Below are 24,312 nucleotides of genomic sequence, written 5' to 3'. Positions count from 1 at the left end.
GTCAGACACCTGTCTGATATACACCTGTCTAAGTTGACTAATCCATTGCAGAAGCCACGGGGATGGCACACCAGTTTCACCAGTAGTATATTTACCATTAATTACCATCATTTCTCATCTACAATGTTTGTTTGGTTACGGTAATTTCTATTAAAGCATTCAATATAGTATTATTAATCTTACCATCGTCAATCTTGAGGAGTGGACATGTTGTTTGCAGAGTGCACAACCTAGGCTACACTTGTGAGAATTTTGGAGGGTTTATTTAATTCCATGTATGAGTTGTCAATTTATTCATTGTCTTTAGTTTGGAGCGCTTCTGTCAATCTTGAGTAAGGACACTCACCTGGCTACGCATAGAAGTAGGCCTAGGCTACTTGGCCTGTGCGCAAATGTAAGCTTATAAATGTGCCCATTTGGGGATCTGATACTATTTCTGATTGTCTTAACTCACCATCACTGTGGAGCTTCTCAATGTAATGTTTTCTTCGCCTCAAACAAAGTCAGTTTTTACGTCCATTGAGAATGACAATAGCTCCACAATGTAGCCTATTTGAAAAATATTTCCAGCTTTCTCCCTTTCGATAACCACAACATGAAAGGGGGAAAAAATGTCATGCTCTGATTCGGTGTAAAAGACATAAAAAAAGACTTACCTGATTACTTCTTATCCCTTGAGCAAATAGCCTACAGCTGTGTTTGTCTGTCTGGAAACTTGCTAGCACTAGCATCTTCAGGCTAGACCAAGATAATAGTTGATACAATGTTTCAAGTTCCTTACAACAGACAACAGACAGTCCATGCAGAGCCAATGTGATTTATAGGATATTTGTTTTCATCAGGATATTTACCTGCGGGCGGACATATTTTTTGGGGGGAGGGGTGCTTTATGTAGGCTATTTTTACATATTGGCAATGGCAAGAAAATTACTTTTAGATTTTTAGCATTTTCATTTAGATAGAATTTTGATTAACCACATAAGATTGATTTAGAGATATGAAGACTATTATAAATTAAACTCTTCCATGTAGTTGGTGCATGGAAGTCAGGCGCAGGAGAGCAGAAATGAATGGACAAAGCACTTAACTTGGGCAATCATAGTACAGAACGCAACCGCATCACAACACAAATGCCCAAAGAACAAGTAAGGCAGCACAAAGTACAAAACCCAAGTACAAAGTACCGGCTGCCACAAAGCACGGGTATAAAACAAAACCTGGCGCAAACCAGCCGGAAGCGTACCAATCTTGACAATAAACAATACCTCCCACAGACATGGAGGGAACAGAGGGCTAAATACACATGTCAATTAGTAGGAGATATAAACCAGGTGTGCAGGAAGACAAGACAAAACAAATGGAAAATGAAAGGTGGATCGGCGATGGCTAGAAGACCGGTGACGTCGACCGCCGAACGCCGCCTGGACAAGGACAGGAACCGACTTCAGCGGAAGTCGTGACACCGCCTCTATATCCTAAATCAAAATATTGCCTAAGATTCTACTACAGAATTTGCATAGTTTTAACATTTGAACCCACATGTGAGTAAAGGTTTGTAAAAATTACATTTACAATTTCCTTATTATTTAAAACGGGTTATTATCATGTGGAAATACTTTTATCTAGTTCATACTAGGGAGTTGTCATACCTATACTCTACTGTACAATGATTTAGACATTTGCTCATTTGATAAACATTCAGGGAGAAGCGCCAAATGTGCATTTGTAGTATTCCATAACACAAACAAATGATTACGTCAGTAATAGACGCACAACCAACACCCTGAGCACAAGATCTGAATCACATCTAGGTCATTCACACAAGGGCTGGGACTGCTCATATTTTGAAACCAAACGGTCTTCCTCTGAGAGCACCACTGTAGCCACACCAAATCCTTGACTGTGACCTTTTGCCTTGGGTGACTCAGATAAAGCCAGGATTGTTACAACCAGCCATAAGAATAGACACTCTACAAGGCATCCCTGTCTGGCACACGGTTGGGGATTAAAATAGACCCAGATTGAAGTATGTTCACCTCTCAGTTAACTAGAGTCATTATGTGAGAGGTCTATTCTATGATACCGTGAACCAGCTGCACTGATCACCATCTATCTGGAGATTCCAGGTCATCGAGGCCAGTGGTTCCCAACTGTGGGGCTTGGGATCGGGGGGGCAACTTGCAATATTCTTGAAAGTTGTAATAGTAGAATGCAAGGTGCAATTTCAAAATTGGGTAGTGAATTATCAGTTTTCCACTTGTCATGTCAGTCATTGCATACCTAAGAGAGCTATTTATAACTTGTCAGAAATGTCCAGATCAACTAGCCCATGTGAGCTAAGGTTTTTTAGCTAGGTTTTTTAGCCTATAGATTTTGTAGTAATGTTTGAATGGTAGAAATGCACACTGCAGGGGAAAAACCCTTGGAAATGTTATCTTAGTAATGTTTCACATTCAGTAAATACGCATGCCTTTGGGAATAAGTATGCGTGCCATTTCTGCTAACTAATTTCAATGGATCCACTGAAGCTGCATGACACACAACACATGCATATCATTTGAACAACTGGAAGAAAGGAACATAAAAGGAAAAAGCAATTTAGTGTCTTTAATCATGCCCCTAGTAGGTCTCTGCCTGTAGCTAGTAAGTACAAAGACAGTGTGCTGTGGCCCAGAGATGAGCGACATCAGCAGAGAGGCTAATGACGTCTGTACTGGCAGTTGTATAACCCGAGCTGAACATTTTGTCTGTCACAGTTAGAAGGTTAAAGAGGGTGACATGAATACCAGACATACTCTCAAGAGTCATGTGCAACATAGTTCCACTGGGCATATGAAGCCACCACCAAGTACACCAAGGAATACTACAGTACTACTACAGCACACAGGATCACCAAGATTCTGTGCCTAACAACATACTGAACCACAAGCTACCTGACATATTTAGGTTATCATGTCAGGCCTTTCTACCTCTAGATTTGCATATCTGTATTTCCACCATAGGTTTAATCCGTTAAATTAATATGGGTTATCTGATAACAGAAATGCCTATTTTTTGTTTATATGACAAGCACTACGCTGTACTAGGCAGGTAGCCTAGCAATTAAGAGTGTTGGGATAGTAACCGAAGGCTTGCTGGTTCGAGTCCCCAAGCCACCTCGGTGAATAATCTGTTGATGTGCCCTTGAGCAAGGTACTTAACCGTAATTGTTGCTGTGAATTGCTCTAAATGACTCAAATGTCAAATGTAATCCATAGTATGATCCAATTGTGCCGTGTCAGGCCTATTCAACTGGGGTAATTGGCAGAACTTGATCTCATCTTTGTTATACTTCATTTTCAAAAAAGGAGCGATGGGAATGATAAATAAATCATGTATTCCAGATGTGTTAACACTGACGTAATTATTTAACTGATCAATAGTTGTATACTCAACCAATCCCAGCAGAGGACACCAAAATCACTAGAATATCATTTGTACGACTGGTTACAAGTCAGTCATAATCTAATCCTGTTGGCAGATGCATTACACTTGACTGTCACTTCATTACAGTAGTTAAGTGTTAATTACTGTTCTTACATCCATTCCAATTATGTTCCAAAAGAAGGGCTTAGGGATCCCCTTCAAAAAATTAATGAAATAAATATCCTCTTTGCTATAACAACGACTTCCCAGGAAACAAGTATTTGTTCACTGTATTATCAGTCACTGCCTGAGGACATAAGAGACAGGAAAATAACCATCAAATGCATGATGTTGGTGATGGGAGGCATTATTATGTTGATATTTAATGTGGCACAGTGCAGTTGACACTCATGTGACATGACATTTTTGGTGTCCCAAAAAAACATGGCACAAACACAAGGTGACACAACACAACGGAAGAAGGGGCCAGCAAATAGATGCTTGCTGTATAACAGTTGTGCACTGCCAGGGTGACTGCCTTTATTATTTGACATCAGTTACTAGAGATATAAGGTTTAAATGTAGCCCAAATCACTAACTATTGACTTCTACTGGCCTGTGAAACTAGGCTAACCCTGGCTCTATCTTATCTTCCAAACCTTCTGTTCCCATACAAACTGACTAGACAGTTGAGGACTACAGATAACAGGCACCCCCAAATCAAACCATCGCATCTTTGGAGTTAGATCCTTTTCTTCGGATTGGCTCTCAGACTGGGATTTCTCCCTGACCTGTCCATGACATAAAGGGTCAGGGCACAGTCTTTGTCTAACCTGTGTCTTTCTGATCGAATCAAGTCTGAATCCATTCTGAATCATTCTCTGAATGTGTTTCATAACCTTACACTTGGAGCTCTGCTACTTCTCTGTAAAGCAGTACAGGTTTGATTGGATTCTGTCCTGAGTTGCTACCGAGTAGAATACACTGCCTAATCAGAGCCACTGATGTAGGTCACTGTAAGATGGTTTAGATATCTGGCGCCTAGCTGCTGAACCTTAAGTAGAGATCTTGTGACCCAAAACGCAGAGGTCAGACAGAGGCTGAGTCAGTGAATAGAATATTGGCATACAGAACGAGAGACAGAGAGCTTTTGGCATTGAAAGGGTATGCTATACATCGCAACACAAATACATAAATCTGTAGTTTACTTTTCCGCTCAGCTTCCTCATTCTGAAGTCTTTCTTTCTCATTTTTCTGCTCGTCTCCGGCAGAAGGACTTTGGGCTTGTGGTTGGTCAGCAGGTGGTCGTTTATGTTCACCTCCTTATATTTATATTCACATGCAGTAGACTACATCCTCACTGATTTCTCAGAATGCACCTTGACAGAGGAGTTCAACTGTGTTTCACAGTGCTAACAGGTCAATTCACAAAATTTAAAATTTTCTTTGATATAAAACTGCCTTTAAAAAGAAACTACAGCACACTGGTAAGCTTGTTGTTTCTCTTTAACAAAAACACCTAACAACACAATAATAGCAGTTGAACAAAAAAACTTTTGCGATACAGACACTCTCAGTTTCATTGAGAGTACATAAAGAAGCATTCTCAGGTAAATCATGGAAATAGAAAATGGTGCGGTGCGATCCTCACTGCTCAAGGCTAAACTCATCTCCACACCCCTAAAAAATAAACCTGTAGTCATGTTTCATCTATATTTTGTGCAGTTGAAATTAATCAACATGAGTTGAACCTTCACGGAAGCTTTGAGGAGAGCCGACTGTCTTTCTTAAAGGGACAGAGCACAAGCAAAGATGCCTTTCCTATTGCATGGACCTGCTCCATTTGTGGATGGCCAGTCACATAATGCAGCTCCAGCAATATTCTGACTAGTGTTCAGTCTAAGCTTGCAGGACATGGCCCAGTAACCTACTTTCCCTCCAGCAGGCTCTGTAACATCAGAGGCGTACATGTCATCAGTTACCTAACGTTCACAGAGCAGGGTAAATCCATTTGAATTCAATCACTATTTGACAGCATTCCTTTTAATTTGAACAAAACGTTCCATACATGTTTGCCCATGGAAGAAGTGGTCAGAAAGGGACTTTTTTACCTGAATGCCAAAACATTCAGAAGATAAAGGTGCTCAGAGTTGACACATTTGAATACCCTACCATACAATGAGACATCCATGTCTTCATCACAGGAACAGATAAACGGTTCAGTTTGATATCACTTAAAAGCTTACCAATAGGGTTGTCAAACTATTTGTTCTATTTGTATTTTTTTCTATTTGTTCTATTTGTATTTTAGATAATTGACCATGTCAATGATAATTGACCATGTTTATTTTCTTTAAAATAAATGATCAAATAGCTTGACAACCCTGTTTGTAAGTTTCTAAATGACATCAACCATATATATTTTCCAGTGAAGACATGGTTGTCTCACGGTATGGTGGGGTATGCAAAATATATCTACTTTGAGGACCTTTATCTCTTGAATGTTTTGGCATTCAGTTCCAAAAAGTCACTTTCTGAGCACTCTACAATGGGCATGTATGTATGGACGGTTTTGTTCAAATCAAATGGGGTGCTGTCAAAAATGGGCATTTTTTTCAGGCAAAGAGACGTGAAAACCCTCTACATCATAAGGAGGTCAGAGTCCCCACTTCCTATCTGAACGCACTTCCAATAAAAGGATGTCAATGAGGTATGTGAAAGCAAAGGTTTATAGCATCACCACAGAACTTGCTGCCTCTACTTTAGCTATAAACTGAAATGAAGGCTTGTTGTTTATTTTCAACCGTTATAACCAGGGCTTGAACTGACCCTCTATACTACTACCATGACACAGCTTTGCTAGGAAGACCTCATAGTTGAGCCAAACAGTCAGAGTGAAAGGGCATAAAAAATAAAGGAATTGGATGGAAAGAGCATGAAATACAGGGAGAAACAGATACCTGTAGATAGAAATGTGCAGATGAGTGAGGAAAAGGAGATGGGAGCCAGTGGAGGGCAGACAGCATATCTCTTGTGTTAAAAGTCTAGCTCAAGCAGATTGGTTCAGTAAAACACTCTTACCTCACCACCATTACTTCACCTCACCTCAATGTGGCTTCCACAAGCCTGACCACATGGAACCACCCACATCACAGACCGGATTAACATGAGTAAAACATAGGCTAACAATCAATGTTCAGCCAAAAAATGTTTTGCCACTGAGCAAATGTCTGGTCTGCAGAGCGCAAACTTGAACGTTGTGACAATTCTGTGCAACTTCTGGCACGTTTACTGCAACTTCTGGCACGTTTACTGTGAACACTGAGGCTCTATCTGCTTTAAGTTACAGTACAGTTATAACAGTGGCCAAGTCGGCTGCTGTGGCTATTTGATCATAATGTAGGTCTATCAGAGTGATCTACCATCAAAAACTATGGAGAAAATGCACCCCATAACATTTTAACATTGAAATAGTTGTTCTATCATTCAGCCTACAGTAGCAGCCAATGTGTGGTGTTAAATGTAGGCCTACATTCTGTGAAATTTTGGAATGAATATGCAGGGTTTGACATTAACCTGTCTACCCACTTGTCCTTCAGACAAGAAGTTGACTGAAAATGTGTTGTTTGATGCAAGAAAACACTACAAAATAAAGTTCATTATTATTCCCATACCATTATTACAGAGAACCAGACAAATTATGCTACCCTCTGCCTATTGGCTACTTAGCTTAGTCAAGCCTGTCTCAAAATACAACACTGCCCCTTAAGACAGAAATAATTATCTTTACCTGACTCACTTTTCAAAGATGGCTACAAATGCACACGCTTTGTGCTCTTGTAGGAAACAACCACTCCCGTATTGCTGACTAGAAATTAGCTATAACTGGTTAATAGCTCACTTACTAGCAAAGAATATGAACAAATGTGCACACGTGGCTACATGCAATGCACATCTACTCGTGACCACTCATGCTGTAAACACAGTCCAGTTCAAACTAAACGGCACAGATCCATATATGGCAATAGTCTATTTGCATATAGAGATACTGAAGCTCTGATTGGTTTTGCCACACTAGTCTGTAGAGTACGGGCTGAGTTGTGCCTGTCACTGCAATAGAATCTTACTCCGGTGTGTTCTGCCTACTGTACAAGAAAATCTCTTGCATAGTTAGTTTTGCATACTAAGTCGTGCATAGTTTGTTTTGTTTCGGTACGTTGCAGTGAAAGTGGCTAATATTGGCAATTCCCCCAGTAGAGGGAAACATTGATAGCGTTAACTAAAGGGGAAAACTAGAAAGTTGAAGTTCAATCTTCTGCTTCTCTGTGTGGCCTGATATTTATTCTGTGCGGCAGTCCTGCACCCGCGAGCAGCTTAGAGGGAACATAATCAAGGCAAATGGAAACTTGAATATGTAATGACTTTAAAATAATGGTTCACATCATTGCAGTGTGTTGCAGTAATGAAACGATGACAACAAACCTTTTGCCATCAAAAATGTAATGTGGTTTGACTGAAGGAGTACTATCCATATCCAGACTAAATTTGGCCAATGTTTCAAATGGTTTGAATATAATTTTTTTGAAGGAAGGGCATGATGCATGTCTTTGATTGCCCCATAACAAGACTCCCATATATTAGTCACAAAAATAAATTTTACTAGTTTTATTTTACAAAAAATGACTGAAATGATCTGAAGAGCATATTTTTGTCTGATGTACTGTTACCTCTCCTTTGTATTGTGTGACACTGTCTGTCCTATGTAGGCCTATGTGACTGTAACTGTACCTCCTGCTGAGTTGATTGTGTAGTCTAACCTGTACAAAATAACATCCTCAGGGGATAATAAAGTATTCTGTCATATTCTGCTCTAGTCTAGCCTACTTTCATTTATCTTATGGAAAAATGTAGAACATAGTTTCCTAAGGTTGCCTTATCTGAACTATTTCAGATAGTCTGATATTCAAGAAATTGAGGAGAGGGCCAATTATCATCATCAATCATACCATGCAATCAAAGCCCTACATAAGGTTGAACAGCTTTCGTTGCTGCGCAGCAAGGGTTAGATAGTTTTCCTTTTAATAAATAAATCTGGGGCATGACGTCACTGCAATCGGCTCATGCTTCTTCTTGAGTCATGAGTTACATAAGAGCATATTTCTATTTTAGTGATTAACCTACATAACTTTGATTTGTGTTAGGCCTGCTCTGCTGACTGTGTGCTCACTGTCATCCTTTCAGAATAAAGGAACTTGATATAGGACCAAAACTATAATTCCCTGGACCATGGTCTGTCTCAGATAGCATAGGATAGCACATACTGTATTTCAAAGTAGGCTACAGGCTATTCAACAATCAACACATCTAAAAACGTGCAGTCTTTTATCATTCCTAAATATTGGATGAACAAAAATATATAATATATACATCACTTGGTCTAGTAGCCTGTCATGTTAGGTAATCTTATAGTAATAACGAAATCACCTGGAAGTTCCTTTCGGACAAATGCACGAATATAAATCCATTATATGCTCAAGAGAGAAACATAAAACAATAGGCAGGCCTAGGCTACTAAACATGTATACGCAACATACCGGTGGACTATTATTCACAGACATATCAGTGGAACTTCAACGTTCGATTACGCGTAGCCAGATGTCACTCACTCCACTAAATGTAGGTTACGCTTGAACTTGTTGTAAGTGACTAAAAGTAATGCATGAACTTACCTCATGTAAAGCAGTAACGAGGGGGCGATTCCAATATGAAAGGCGCATCCGTGAAATACAAAACGGCTTTTACACTGCTCTTCCTACCATGCAATAGTGTTATGTAACTGGCACAATTTCTGTGGGCAAGACATCGAAGTGTTCTCTGTGCTGGTTTTCATTTTCCAACCCACACACCTCACAATTTACATCATCAGCCTTCGTCGCACCTTAAAAGGAGATAAAGGGTGTGACTAAATCAAGCGCGTTGTATCCGGATTCGCTACAGTTGGGGAGGGAGGCACCCAGCACCGCAAGTAATATTCAGTTTCAATGAGGGAGGAGTGACGTTCTCAAATCGAATATTAGCCTAATCATGTTGTCAATAAAGCAGCATGCTGCATCGTCCAGAAATATACATCTATTTTCCATCAATATATTTTCAAATGTTCAGTTTGGGAAGGCAGATAAAGCGTTTTTATCAAACGCAATAACTTTAGCGTGTGAAAACACATAATTGTACATTACACCACGTGCATAATATAGCCTAGGCTATCTCACTTGTGAGCCGATATCGCTGTGAGTTTTGAAGGGGTTACCTGGCTGGTTCCAAAACGAATGCAATCACTTTTCACCCGAACAAACTGCTCCAACCGGGGTAACCCGGGCCAGATAATCGAATCCCCTCATTGCCATAGAAACGTAGCCCGCTAATGTCATCGCGTAAAATTATGGACGACATTGGCCCTATTCGAGAGGCTCAAACACGAAATGTATCATGGGTAAATTGTGACTGACTGATCTACAATGGGAAATTATTTTTTATTTATGATGCAAGATGATTTGTAGATCAGCCAGTCGGCTGTTGACTGCAGGCGTTTTGATGCTCTCGAAAACGGCCATTCACTATATATTCGTTCACGTGCTAATCGGAACTAGGAAACTCGGATATTAACGATTTGCTAAATTATTGAACACGGCGCGTTCAATAAACGTTAGTAAATCGGGAATGTCCGAGTTTCCTAGTTCCGATTAGCAATTAATTCGTACTAGGCTATCAACCGAGGTAATCTGCTGCTGCAGTTTCCAATTTATGCAACATGCATCATGTGCACGGCCTTTTTGGTGTCAGGACCAAGTCGTATGAAGTGTGTTCAGCTACTTATTTGGTTACACAACAACCATTAATTAATCAAATGAAGGGGTACTACTACTTGCTTCCATCACTGAATGGACTGTGATATTGCATCACTACCCTGACAGATTTAGCTTTTTATGTCAATAAATATTAAACCTTACCATTGGCATATGGCACAAATAGCCTACTATGCTAGAGTTTAAAGTAGTCCACTAAAGTTGGATTAAACAGGTGGGCTGAAACTGGGTCATCCTGGACTTTATACAGGACAGATAAAGGCCACACGGTATCAAACCTAAAATACATATGACTTTTGCATTTAGAATGATTGAGAAATGCTATGAGACTTTCACATTATCTAAATCACTGAAATATTAAAATGTCTAATATCCACATGACATCATGATTTCAAAATGTACATTCACATGTAGAAAACAAATTAACAGCTGAATTTCAAAACCTAATCAAATGTTATTTGTCACATGCGCCGAATACAACAGGTGTAGACCTTATAGTGAAATGCCTACTTACAAGCCCTTAACCAACAGTGTTTTTCATTAAGAAAAAAAGTGTTAGGTAAAAAATAGAAGTAAAAGTAACAAATAATTAAACAGCAGCAGTAAAATAACAACAACGAGGCTATATACAGGGTGTACCGGTATAGAGTCAATGTGTGGCGGCACCGGTTAGTCGAGGTAATATATACACGTAGGTATAGTTAAAGTGACAATGAATAGATAATAAACAGAGTAGCAGCAGCGTAAAAGAGGGGTCTGGGTAGCCATTTGATCAGCTGTCTTATGGCTTGGGGGTAGAAGCTGGTAAGAAGCCTTTATGACCTAGACTTGGTGCTCCGGTACCGCTTGCCGTGCGGTAGCAGAGAGAACAGTCTATGACGAGGGTGGCTGGAGTCTTTGATAATTTTAAGGGCCTTCCTTTGACACCACCTGGTGTAGAGGTCCTGGATAGCAAGAAGATTGGACCCAGTGATATACTGGGCCGTAAGCACTACCCTCTGTAGTGCCTTGCGGTCGGAGGCCGAGCAGTTGCCATACCAGGCAGTGATGCAACCAGTCAGGATGCTCTCGATGGTGCAGCTGTAGAACCTTTTGAGGATCTGAGGACCCATGCCAAATCTTTTCAGTCTCCTGAGGGGGACTAAGCTTTGTTGTGCCCTCTTTACGACTGTCTTACTGTGTTTGGACCATTATAGCTTGTTGGTGATGTGGACACCAAGGAACGGGCTCGGTCCTCCTTTTCCTGTAGTACACAATCATCTCCTTTGTCTTGCTCATGTTGAGGGAGAGGTTGTTGTCCTGGCACCACATGGGCCAGGTCTCTGACCTCCTCCCTATAGGCTGTCTCCTAGTTGTTGGTGATCAGGCCTACCACTGTTGTGTCATCAGCAAACTTAATGATGGTGTTGGGGTCGTGCCTGGCCATGCAGTCGTGAATGAACAGGGAGTACAGGAGGGGAATGAGCACGCACCCCTGAGGGGCCCTGTTTTGAGGGGCCCCGTGTTGCATGTCGGATGTGTTGTTACCCTTACCACCTGGGGACAGCTCGTCAGGAAGTTCAGGATCCAGTTGCAGAGGGAGGCGTTTAGTCCCATGGTCCTTAGCTTAGTGATGAGCTTTGAGGGCACTATGGTGATTAACGCTGAGCTGTAGTCAATGAATAGCATTCTCAGATAGGTGTTCCTTTTGTCCAGGTGGGAAAGGGCAGTGTTGAGTGTTGGATCTATTGGGGCGGTATGCAAATCGGAGTGGGTCTAGGGTTTCTGGGATAATGGTGTTGATGTGAGCCATAACCAGCCTTTCAAAGCACTTCATGGCTACAGACGTGAGTGCTACGGGTCGGTAGTCATTTAGGCAGGTTACCTTAGTGTTCCTGGGCACAGGGACAATGGTGATCTGCTTGAAACATGTTGGTATTAAAGGCTCAGTCAGGGACAGGTTGAAAATGTCAGTGAAGACATTTGCCAGTTGGTCAGCACATGCTCGGAGTACGCGTCCTGGTAATCCGTCTGGCCCTGCGGCCTTGGGAATGTTGACCTGTTCAAAGGTCTTACTCACATCGGCTATGGAGAGCGTGATCACACAGTCGTCCGGAACAGCTGATGCTCTCATGCATGCTTCAGTGTTACTTGCCTCGAAGCGAGCATAGAAGTAATTTAGCTCGTCTGGTAGGATCGTGTCACTGGGCAGCTCGAGGCTGTGCTTCCCTTTGTAGGCTGTAATAGTTTGGAAGCCCTGTCACATCCACTTAGCATCAGAGCTGGTGTAGTACGATTCAATCTAAGTCCTGTATTGACGCTTTGCCTGCTTGATGGTTCGTCTGAGGGCATAGCAGGATTTCTTAAAAGCTTCCGGGTTAGAGTCCAGCTCCTTGAAATCGGCAGCTCTTCCCTTTAGCTCAGTGCGGCTGTTGCCTGTAATCCATGGCTTCTGGTTGGGGTATGTACGTACAGTCACTGTAGGGACCACGTCATCGATGCATTTATTGATGAAGCCAGTGACTGATGTGGTGTACTCCTCAATGCCATCGGAAGAATCCCGGAACATATTCCAGTCTGTGCTAGCAAAACAGTCCTGTAGCTTAGCATCTGCTTCATCTGAGCACTTCCTTATTGATCGAGTCACTGGTGCTTCCTGCTTTCATATAATTATGGTCAGATTTGCAAAATGGAGGGTGTGGGAGAGCTTTATACGTGTCTCTGTGTGTGGAGTAAAAGTGGTCTAGAGTTTTTTCCTGTTTGCTTATGGACGTATACAGCTCATTGAGTGTGGTCTTAGTGCCAGCATCGGTTTGTGGTGGTATATAGACAGCTACAAAAAATACAGATGAAAAATCTCTTTGTAAATAGTGTGGTCGACAGCTTATCATGAGATACTCTACCTCAGGCGAGCAAAACCTTGAGACTTCCTTAGATTTCGTGCACCAGCTGTTGTTTACAAATATACATAGACCGTCACCCCTTGTCTTACCAGAGGCCCCTGTTCTATCCTGCCCGAAAAAGCTTAAAACCCGACAGATATATGTTATTCATGTCATCGTTCATCGACTCAGTGGAACATAAGATATTACAGTTTTTAATGTCCCGTTGGTAGGATACACATGATCATAGTTCATCTATTTTATTATCGATTGATTGTACATTGGCTAATAGGACTGATGGTGAAGGTAGATTGCCCTCTTGGCGACGGATCCTAACAAGGCACCTGGACCTTTGTCCGCGATACCTCCATCTCCTCCTCCTACGAATGACGGGGATGAGGGCCTTGTCGGGCGTCTGAAGTAAATTATTCCCGTCCGACTCGTTGAAGAAAAAGTATTCCTCCAGTACGGGTAAGTAATCACTGTTCTGATATCTAGAAGCTCCTTCCAGTCATAAGACACGGTGGCAGAAACATTATGTACAAAATTACATAACGCAAAAACAATACACAATAGCACAACTGGTTACGCGATCGTAAAACGGCAGCCATCTCCTAAGGCACCATTCTTTACAATACCAAATATGGTATTGAGAGGTAGCCCAGTGGCCGGCAGTGGGAGATGATGGAATGAGATCGATTTTGGCCGACATTCTGCACATTTTCTCATCGATGAAACATTTGATCTCAATACAGTTTTCTGTTCCCAAGAGTAGAATCTCTTATGAACAGAGTGGATTATGTTTTGTAAACTTTACACTTTGCCAAAGTTTCCAAAAATGACATTGCTTAGAAGGAGTGCAAAGGCAAATTGAGTTATTGCACATGCACACTTCACGGAGTAGGCGTTCCCAAACAGAAATATGCAAATGTATGCTAGAACACCCCAATAGGATCTCGCTAGCTCGTGCTTGGCTCTGCCCATCTCCTTGCTTGTTCTTCCCACTATGACTCATTTGTTCCCGTTTGAAATGACAAGGTGGGGTCTATCTTGGTTTAGTTACAAAGAATCTTTGGTGCCACGGTCCTGTCCTCTACTACATTATCGTTTTCTTCCTTCGGGAGAAGGCAAACACGCTGTCGCTCCTCAACACGACTTGAACAACTGCTTAACTGTCACCTGTTCAGTGTAAGATATGAGCTACTCGTCATGAGGACTGAGCACACTTACCTAAAGGAACGTTTTCTTCTCAGTCTCCAGTCGAAACTAGCGCTACGGCTCGCCTTCGCCTCTCTAGCCCAGTTAGCTACCTGCTTCGTGCTGCTTTGTTCCCACCACGGTAGACGAGACAGAGGAGTCTTTTAAAATGTAGTTATCCCATGCTGCAAGGCAAAGCTAATCTAGCTAGCTCACTAAAGACTTAGCAATAGCTAGGCTATATGGCGCACTAGGTGAAGGATAGTATTTGACTGTGTATGTAAACCGTCGACCTCAACTGTATGTAAACATTATTAAAGTGACTAGTGTTCCATTTATTAAAGTGGCCAGTGATTTCAAGTATATGTATATAGGCATAGTCAGTTTCATGCCTCTAGCAGCCTCTGATGGCCTTGAGATTCAAGGTTTTACTGCTAACCTACAAAGCATTACATGGGCTTGGTCCTACCTATCTTTCCGATTTGGTCCTGCCATACATACCTAAAGTACGCTACGGTCACAAGACGCAGGCCTCCTTACTGTCCCTAGAATTTCTAAGCAAACTGGAGGCAGTGCGTTCTCCTATAGAGCTCTATTTCTATGGAATGGTCTGCCTACCCATGTGAGAGACGCAGACTTGGTCTCAACTGTCACAGGCCGGCTCATAGCTGAGGGAACGGGAACAACAGGTATAGGCCAATACAAAAATGTTCTTTATTGTAAACAAAACTATTAACGTTAAACGAAGAAAAAGGAATGAGGTGTGGAAGTATCATAATGTAAGGTATAGGTAAAGTGCATGAATGCTTGAATCTGTGTGGGTGAATGACTGGGTGAAAACTATGGAAAACTACAAAAGAACAAACAGGTTCCTACCTGGAGGACCTGGAGGAGGGAGGAGGAGGAGGGAGGGAGGGAGGGAGGGAGGGAGGGAGGGAGGGAGGGAGGGAGGGAGATGATTAGTGACAGTTTAAATACTCTGATCCTAGGTGACTCCAATCACTAACGACCCTCCTCTGCCTGCAGGAGGAACCGCCCCTGCAATGCAGAGGAGGAGCCGTGACACAACCTTTAAGTATTTATTGAAAACTCATCTCTTCAGTAGGTCCTATGATTGAGTGTAGTCTGGCCCAGGAGTGTGAAGGTGAAGGGAAAGGCACTGGAGCAACAAACCGCCCTTGCTGTCTCTGCCTGACCGGTTCCCCTCTCTCCACTGGGATTCTCTGCCTCTAACCCTATTACAGGGGCTGAGTCACTGGCTTACTGGTGCTCTTCCATGCCGTCCCTAGGAGGGGTGCGTAACTTGAGTGGGTTGAGTCACTGATGTGATCTTCCTGTCCGGGTTGACGCCCCCCCCCCCCCTTGAGTTGTGCCGTGGCGGAGATCTTCTGGGCTATACTCGGCCTTGTCTCAGGATGGTAAGTTGGTGGTTAAAGATATCCATCTAGTGGTGTGGGGTCTGTGCTTTGGCAAAGTGGGTGAGGGTATATCCTGCCTGTTTGGCCTGTCCGGGGGTATCATCAGATGGGGCCTCAGTGTCTCCCGACCCCTCCTGTCTCAGCCTCCAGTATTTATGCTGCAGTAGTTTATGTGTTGGGGGCTAGGGTCAGTCTGTTATATGTGGAGTATTTCTCCTGTCTTATCCTGTGTCCTGTGTGAATTTAAGTATGTTCTCTCTAATTCTTTCTTTCTTTCTTTCTTTCTTTCTTTCTTACTCTCTTCTTTCTTTCTTTCTCTCGGAGGAACTGAGCCCTAGGACCATGCCTCAGGACTACCTGGCCTGATGACTCCTTGCTGTCCCCAGTCCACCTGGCCGTGCTGCTGCTCCAGTTTCAACTGTTCTGCCCTCCTCTATGGAACCCTGACCTGTTCACCGGATGTGCTACCTGTCCCAGACCTGCTGTTTTCAACTCTCTAGAGACAGCAGGAGAGGTAGAGATACTCTGAATATATCGGCCATGGAAAGCCAACTGACATTTACTCCTGAGGTGCTGACCTGTTGCACCCAGCGACAACCACTGTGATTATTATTATTTGACCCTGCTGTTCATCTATGAACATTTGAACATCTTGGCCATGTTCTGTTATAATCTCCACCCGGCACAGCCAGAAGAGGACTGGCCACCCCTCATTGCCTGGTTCCTCTCTAGGTTTCTTCCTAGGTTCTGGCCTTTCTAGGGAGTTTTTCCTAGCCACCATGCTTCTACACATGCATTGCTTGCTGTTTGGGGTTTTAGGCTGGGTTTCTGTACAGCACTTTGTGACATCAGCTGATGTAAGAAGGGCTTTATAAATAAATTTGATTTGATGATTGATTTGATTGAGATAGAAGCTATTTTTCAGTCTCTCGGTCCCAGCTTTGATGCACCTTTACTGACCTCACCTACTGGATGATATCGGAGTGAACATGCAGTGGCTCGGTTGGTTGTTGTGCTTGATGATCTTTGGGCCTTTCTGTGACATCAGGTGCTGTCTGTGTCCTGGAGGGCAGACAATTTACAGTGAGCTCTACTGAAACCTTTAAAAATGTGGTATATAACAGAAAAGATTCAAAGGAGTCCTTGCTGTTACACATATGCACTCCAAAAGCTCTGACCTGGAGTGAATTGATTTGAAATTCTGATAATGGCACAACCTTTATGGAAATCACTGCTCTCTGGTGAATCACCCTTGGTTACATTGCACAATAACCTTACAGGATATTAGTTCCATGTGTGTCCATGGCGACATGGTGTGACTTCGTTCTATTTCAGAAGAGGAGAGCAAGAGATTCCTCCCAGCCATTACTTAACCCTAGTGGTCTTCCCTGGCTGTATTGTGACTGGTCACCTCTAGATTAGGTCACATACAGAACATTCTATGCTTATGAATTGGGAAAATTTATTTTGGGAGTTATTACTAGATAATGTAGAGGTCTAAAATGCAGCAAAGTGGTGAACCTATATAATTAAAGCCAGTGTAGAAAGATACTGCTGTGCTGACTTTAATTATAAAGGATCACCACTAATTGACCGTAGAACAATCGAATAGTAATCAAATGTACATCTTCATAGTGTAATGATTAGAGGCTTGCTGAATTAAGTATGCGCTGATCCCTGTATGCTTGAAAATACATTGGTTGAAAAGGCGGCTAGAAATGCCAAATGAAGTCGTACCGGCAGACTAAGGCATTTCTTGCCACAGACACCTTTCAGCAGATCCATTTTTCATTCAAATATCAGCTATCAGTTATACCATAAAATATAATGTATAACATAAAATATAATGTATAACATACAACAATAAAAAATATACAATATATATATATATATATGCCTGCACTTAGACATGTATTAGAGGTTGTCATAGTATACTACAGTAGCATAAATTATGCATTATTAACAATGCACACCATTGGAGTCCTCATGGTACATCTTTTTCATCAATTAGTTGACCAGGATTCATGTAGCAATAAAAAGTTAATTAAATAAACGGTGTTCTACAACTCCCATCTACTGTACAGACCTTGCAGCTTGAGGAAATGCCATCATGGTGAGTCAGAGAAGGGAGAATAAAGAAAAACAAACATACTTAGACATCCACATGCTCGCACAGTAGTGATGGGCATTCCGGCTCTTTTCAGTGAGCTGGCTCATTCGGCTCAGCTTACTAAAAAGAGCCGGCTCTTTTGGCTTCCAAAGGGCTCTTAAAAAAAATGTGTTGTATTTTTTCAAGTCAAAAGTTTGCTATGATTGGTGTTGAAACAATTCTAATCAAATTATTAAATGAAATCATACTCTATTTTAGTCCAAATGGCGTAGCATGTCTTTGACTTCGTCTTGTCCCCTTTATATATCTTTTTTTCCCTTCGTATATATTTTTTAAATATTTTAACCTCTGTTTGTTTCAACATGCTCTCCTGCAACCCGCCTCACGCAATGTGGTATGGATGTGCTATTTTCTATACTTTAGAACCGGAACCCCCAACAGAAGCTAGCCAGATAACTACCTACTAGCTAATAGTCAGTTAGCCACGGCTAGCGATCATTAGCTAACCATAGCCTGGTCAACTCCTGCCAGTTTGCACAGCGCGTTTCAACCCAGAGCTTACCAGACTGCTCTTTCTCCATCTCCTCCCACTGGTACCTATGATCACTCGGCTATGCATGCCTCTCCCTAATGTCAATATGTCTTGTCCATTGCTGTTTTGGTTAGTGATTATTGTCTTATTTCACTGTAGAGACTCCAGCCCAGCTCAATATGCCTTAGCTAGCCCGTTTGTTTCACCTCCCACACATGCAGTGACCTCACCTGGTCTAAATGATGTCTCTAGAGACAAAACCTCTCTCATCGTCAAGCAATGCCTAGGTTTACCTCCACTGTATTGACATCTATTCTTCCACGCCCAGAAACCTGTTCCTTTTACTCTCTATTCCGAACGCACTAGACGAACAGTCCTTATAGCCTTTAGCCGTACCCTTATCCTACTCCTCCTCTGGTGATGTAGAGGTTAATCCAGGCCCTGCAGCGCCTAGATCCACTCCCATTCCCCAGGCGCTCTCATTTGTTGATTTCTGTAACTGTAAAAGCCTTGGTTTCATGCATGTTAACATTAGAATAATCCTCTCTAAGTTTGTTTTACTCAGTACTCTTCCAACCCGGATGTCCTAGCTGTGTCTGAATCCTGGCTTAGGAAGGCCACCAAAAATCCTGCAATTTCCATGCCTAACTATAACACTTTCCGACAAGATAGAACTGCCAAAGGGGGCGGAGTTAGCCTGCGGAGTTCTGTCATACTATCCAGGTCTGTGCCCAAACAATTCGAGCTTCTACTTCTAAAATCCACCTTTCCAGAAACAAGTCTCTCACCGTTGCCGCTTGTTATAGACCACCTTCTGCCCCTAGCTGTGCCCTGGACACCATTTGTGAATCGATTGACCCCATATATCTTTAGAGCTCATACTGTGAGGTGACCTAAACTGGGACATGCTTAATTAACACCCTGGCCGTCCTACAATATAACCTTGATGCCCTCAATCTCACAAAAAATTATCAATGAACCTACCAGGTACAAAGCCAAATCTGTAAACACGGGCACCCTCATAGATAACATCCTGACAAACCTTCCCTCTAAATAAACCTCTGCTGTCTTCAACCAGGATCTCAGTGATCACTGCCTGCGTCCGTAATGGGTCTGCGGTCAAACGACCACCCCTCATCACTGTCAAATGCTCCATAAAACACTTCAGCAAGCAGGCTTTTCTAATCGACCTTGCCTGGGTATCCTGGAAGGATATTGACCTCATTCCGTCAGTAGAGGATGCCTGGTTATTCTTTAAAAGTGCTTTTCTCACCATCTTAAATAAGCATGCCACATTCAAAAAATGTAGATCCAGAAACAGATATAGCCCTTGGTTCACTCCAGACCTGACAGCCCTTGACCAGCACAAAAACATCCTGTGGCATACTGCATTAGCATTGAATAGCCCCCGCGATATGCAACTTTTCAGGGAAGTTAGGAACCAATACACAGGCAGTTAGGAGAGCAAAGGCTAGCTTTTTTCAAACAGAAACTTGCATCCTGTAGCACAAACTCCAAAAAGTTCTTGGACACGGTAAAGTCCATGAAGAATAAGAGCACCTCCTCCCAGCTGCCCACTGCACTGAGGCTAGGAAACACTGTCACCACCGATAAATCCACAATAATTGAGAATTTCAATAAGCATTTTTCTACGGCTGGCCATGCTTTCCACCTGGCTACCCCTACCCCGGTCAACAGCCCTGCACCCCCCCACAGCAATTTGCCCAAACATCACCCATTTCTCCTTCGCCCAAATCCAGATAGCTGATGTTCTGAAAGAGTTGCAAAATCTGGACCCCTACAAATCAGCTGGGCTAGACAATCTGGACTATCTCTTTCAAAAATGATCCCCCGTAATTGTTGCAACCCATATTACTAGCCTGTTCAACATCTCTTTCGTCTGAGAACCCCAAAGATTGGAAAGCTGCTGTGGTCATCCCCCTCTTCAAAGGGGGAGACACTCTAGACCCAAACTGTTACAAACCTATATTCATCCTACCCTGCCTCTAAGGTCTTCGAAAGTCAAGTTAACAAACAGATCACCGACCATTTCGTATCCCACCGTACCTTCTGCGCTATGCAATCTGGTTTCCGAGCTGGTCATGGGTGCACCTCAGCCACGCTCAAGGTCCTAAACGATATAATAACCGCCATCGATAAAAGACAATACTGTGCAGACGTAATCATCGACCTGGCCAAGGCTTTCGACTCTGTCAATCACCACATGCTTATTGGCAGACTCAACAGCCTTGGTTTCTCAAACGACTGCCTCGCCTGGTTCACCAGACAGAGTTCAGTATGTCAAATCGGAGGGACTGTTGTCCGGACCTCTGGCAGTCTCTATGGGGGTGCCACAGAGTTCAATTCCCGGGCCGACTCTTTTCTCTGTATACATCAAAGATGTAGCTCTTGCTAGGGGTGATTCTCTGATCCACCTCTACGCAGACAACACCATTCTGTATACTTCTGACCCTTCTTTGGACACTGTGTTAACTAACCTCCAGACATCGCTACTCTGGACGGTTCTGACTTAGAATATGTGGACAATTACAAATACCTAGGTCTCTGGTTAGACTATAAACTCTCCTTCTAGACTCACATTAAGCATCTCCAATCCAAAATGAAATCTAAAATCTGCTTCCTATTTCGCAACAAAGCATCCTTCACTCATGCAGCCAAACACCCGCGTAAACCTGACTATGCTACCCATCCTTGACTTCGATGCAATTTATAAAATAGCCTCCAACACTCTACTCAACAAATTGGATGCAGTCTATCACAGTGCCATCCGTTTTGTCACCAAAGCTCCATATACTCCCCACCACTGCGACCCGTATGCTCCCGTTGGCTGGGGCTCACTTCATATTCGTCGCCAAACCCACTGGCTCCAGGTCATCTACAAGTCTTTGCTAGGTAAAGCCCCACCTTATCTCAGCTCACTGGTCACCATAGCAGCACCCACCCCTGGCAAGCGCTCCAGCAGGTATATTTCACTGGTCACCCCCAAAGCCAATTCCTAATTTTCCGCATTTCCTTCCAATTCTCTGCTGCCAATGACTGGAACGAACTGCAAAAATCGCTGAAGCTGGAGACTTTTATCTCCCTCACTAACTTCAAGGACCAGCTGTCAGAGCAACTCATAGATCATTGCACCTGTACAATGCCCATATGTAAATAGCCCATCCAACTACCCCATCCCCATACTGTATTTATTTATTTATTTATTTTGCTCCTTTGCACCCCAGTATCTCTACTTGCACATTCATCCTCTGCACATCTATCACTCCAGTGTTTAATTGCTTTATCATAATTCCTGCGTAACTTCATTAGGATGAACACGAGGACCAGGAGGGGATCAGCAGCTCGCCTCTGTGTGCCAGAGGGAAAGTCTGTTGCTCTGCAGGATGTTTCAAGGATGGGATCCATCAAATGCACGTCCTCCTAAGAGAGGAAATACTTGTGCGGGAGATTTTCACCTCCTACTTCTTCGAAGAGGGTTCTGTTCCCTGGCAACACCATAGACTACACTATGCACAACCAAAGGCTCTTTTAAGAGCCTTTCACATTCCAATAAGATTATTCCTCCATTTACTTAGCTATGTCAACTGCAGTTATTCAATTCCCAGTTTCTCTCCCTTTGATTTCTACTTCTCAGGTGAGGTTGCTGTTTCGGTAAGGGATGTACAAAAACAAAACAGGCTCTTTTAAGTGGAGGTCGACTGATTATGATTTTTCAACGCCGATACCGGTTATTGTGGAGGACCAAAAAAAAAGCAGCTACCGATTAATTGGTCGATTTTATATATTTTTATAAAAATATATAAAATCGGCCAATTAATCGGTAGCTGCTTTTTTTTGGTCCTCCAATATATGTGTATATATATATATATATATATGTAAATATATACATATTTATATATATATATATATATATATATATACATACATACATACATATATATATATGTGTATATATATATATGTATATATATATACACACATACATACATACATATATATATATATATGTGTATGTATGTATATATATATATATATGTATATGTGTGTATATATATGTATATATGTGTGTATATATGTGTGTATATATATGTGTATATATGTGTGTATATATGTGTGTATATGTGTATATATGTATATATATATATGTATATATGTGTAATAATGACAATTACAACAATACTGAATGAACAATTAACACTTTTATTTGAACTTAATACAATACATAAATAAAATGTATTTAGTCTCAAATAAATAATGAAACATGTTCAATTTGGTTTAAATAATGCAAAAAGTGTTGGGAGAAGTGTTGGAGAAGAAAGTAAACGTCCAATATGTGCCATGTAAAAAAAAGCTAACGTTTAAGTTCCTTGCTCAGAACATGAGAACATATGAAAGCTGGTGGTTCAATATTCCCAGTTAAGAGGTTTTAGGTTGTAGTTATTGTAGGAATTATGACGCGTATTTCATATACCTTTGACTATTGGATGTTCTTATAGGCACTTTAGTATTGCCAGCCAAATCTCGGGAGTTTATATGCTTGAAGTCATAAACAGTGCTGTGTCTCAAGCATTGCTAAGAGCTGCTGGCAAACACAGTAAAGTGCTGTTTGAATGAATGCTTAGGAGCCTGCTGCTGCCTACCACAGCTCAGTCAGACTGCTCTATCAAATCATAGACTTAATTATAATATAATAAACACAGAAATATGAGCCTTTGGTCATTAATTTGGTCAAATCTGGAAACTATCATTTCGAAAACAAAACATTTATTATTTCATTGAAATACGGAACTGTTCCGTATTTTATCGAACGGGTGGCAACCTTAAGTCTAAATATTGCTGTTACATTGCACAGCCTTCAATGTTATGTCATAATTATGTAAAATTCTGGCAAATTAGTTCACAATGAGCCCTAGTTAATTTCAATTTCCCTAGTTAATATTACCTGCTAACATTAATTTATTTTAACTAAATATGCAGGTTAAAAAAATATACTTCTGTGTATTTATTTTAAGAAAGCATTGATTATATGCAACGCAGGACAAGCTAGTTAACCTAGTAATATCGGCAACCATGTGTAGTTAACTAGTGATTGTGAAGATTGATTGTTTTTTTATAAGTTTAATGCTAGCTAGCAACTTACCTTGGCTCCTTGCAGCCACAAGGTCCCTTTGACGCTGCACTCGCGTAACAGTTGGTCAGCCTGCCACGCAGTTTCCTCGTGGATTACAATGTAATCGGCATCCACAAAGGCCGATAACCGGTTGTTATGAAAACTTGAAATCGGCCATAATTATGCCAATTAATCGGTCGACCTCTACTTTTAAGAGTCACCCATATTGTAAAAATGTAGAACAATTAGACACCCTATAACCCACACACTCATGTATCAATCTGATTGGTGGATTGTGTTGTGCAGTAAGGAGGTTCAAGTGTTTTAACTTCTGGCTCCTTCCACCTTCAACGAATAGGCAAAGAGGGCCAACCATCGAGAATACTAAGACACTTCATTATTTCTATAACTACGCTATATTGTTTGTCCTCGTGTGGCCGTTCATGTTTTTAGGCATTAAGTACCCTGCAGCCACTTAGTGTGCTCTGGACACCAGGTGAGGCCACACACAGATGTTGAACACTGTCTCCTTAACTACCATATTTTCTCAATAAAAGTCTCTCTCCTTCACTTCATCCCTCTCTCCTCTTCTCCCTAAATCCTCTAGGTTATATAATCTGTGTCGGTGAACCCCTCCCACATCTGAACTGGCTACATAGAGGACACTTTGTCAGGTCAACAGGAAGTAATATTAATAAAGAGATGCTTTACATTGAAATACAGATAGAGATGCACTAGTCCCAGAGTCAATAATTGAAGGTCAGTTTCACACTTCACCTGATTATTATGATGACT

At 41.8% G+C, this 24,312-nt stretch overlaps 1 protein-coding gene across 3 annotated transcripts in view; it reads right to left on the bottom strand.

Annotated features, from left to right (window-relative positions):
- The window catches only part of LOC135550506 (neuronal PAS domain-containing protein 2-like), a 74,754-nt gene extending 65,470 nt beyond the window's left edge, over positions 1–9,284 (bottom strand). For all 3 annotated transcript variants that reach the window (XM_064981401.1, XM_064981402.1, XM_064981403.1), the window contains exon 1: positions 9,135–9,284. The gene's annotated coding sequence lies outside the window, so the exon portion shown is untranslated. The remainder of the gene's footprint in view (positions 1–9,134) is intronic.
- Positions 9,285–24,312: the final 15,028 nt, after the last annotated feature.

This window comes from Oncorhynchus masou, chromosome 12 (assembly GCF_036934945.1).
Source record: "Oncorhynchus masou masou isolate Uvic2021 chromosome 12, UVic_Omas_1.1, whole genome shotgun sequence".
Classification (NCBI taxonomy): Eukaryota; Metazoa; Chordata; class Actinopteri; order Salmoniformes; family Salmonidae; genus Oncorhynchus; species Oncorhynchus masou.
The sequence above is the reverse complement of the archived record's forward strand: the minus strand, read 5'-3'. Positions and strand labels throughout refer to the sequence as shown.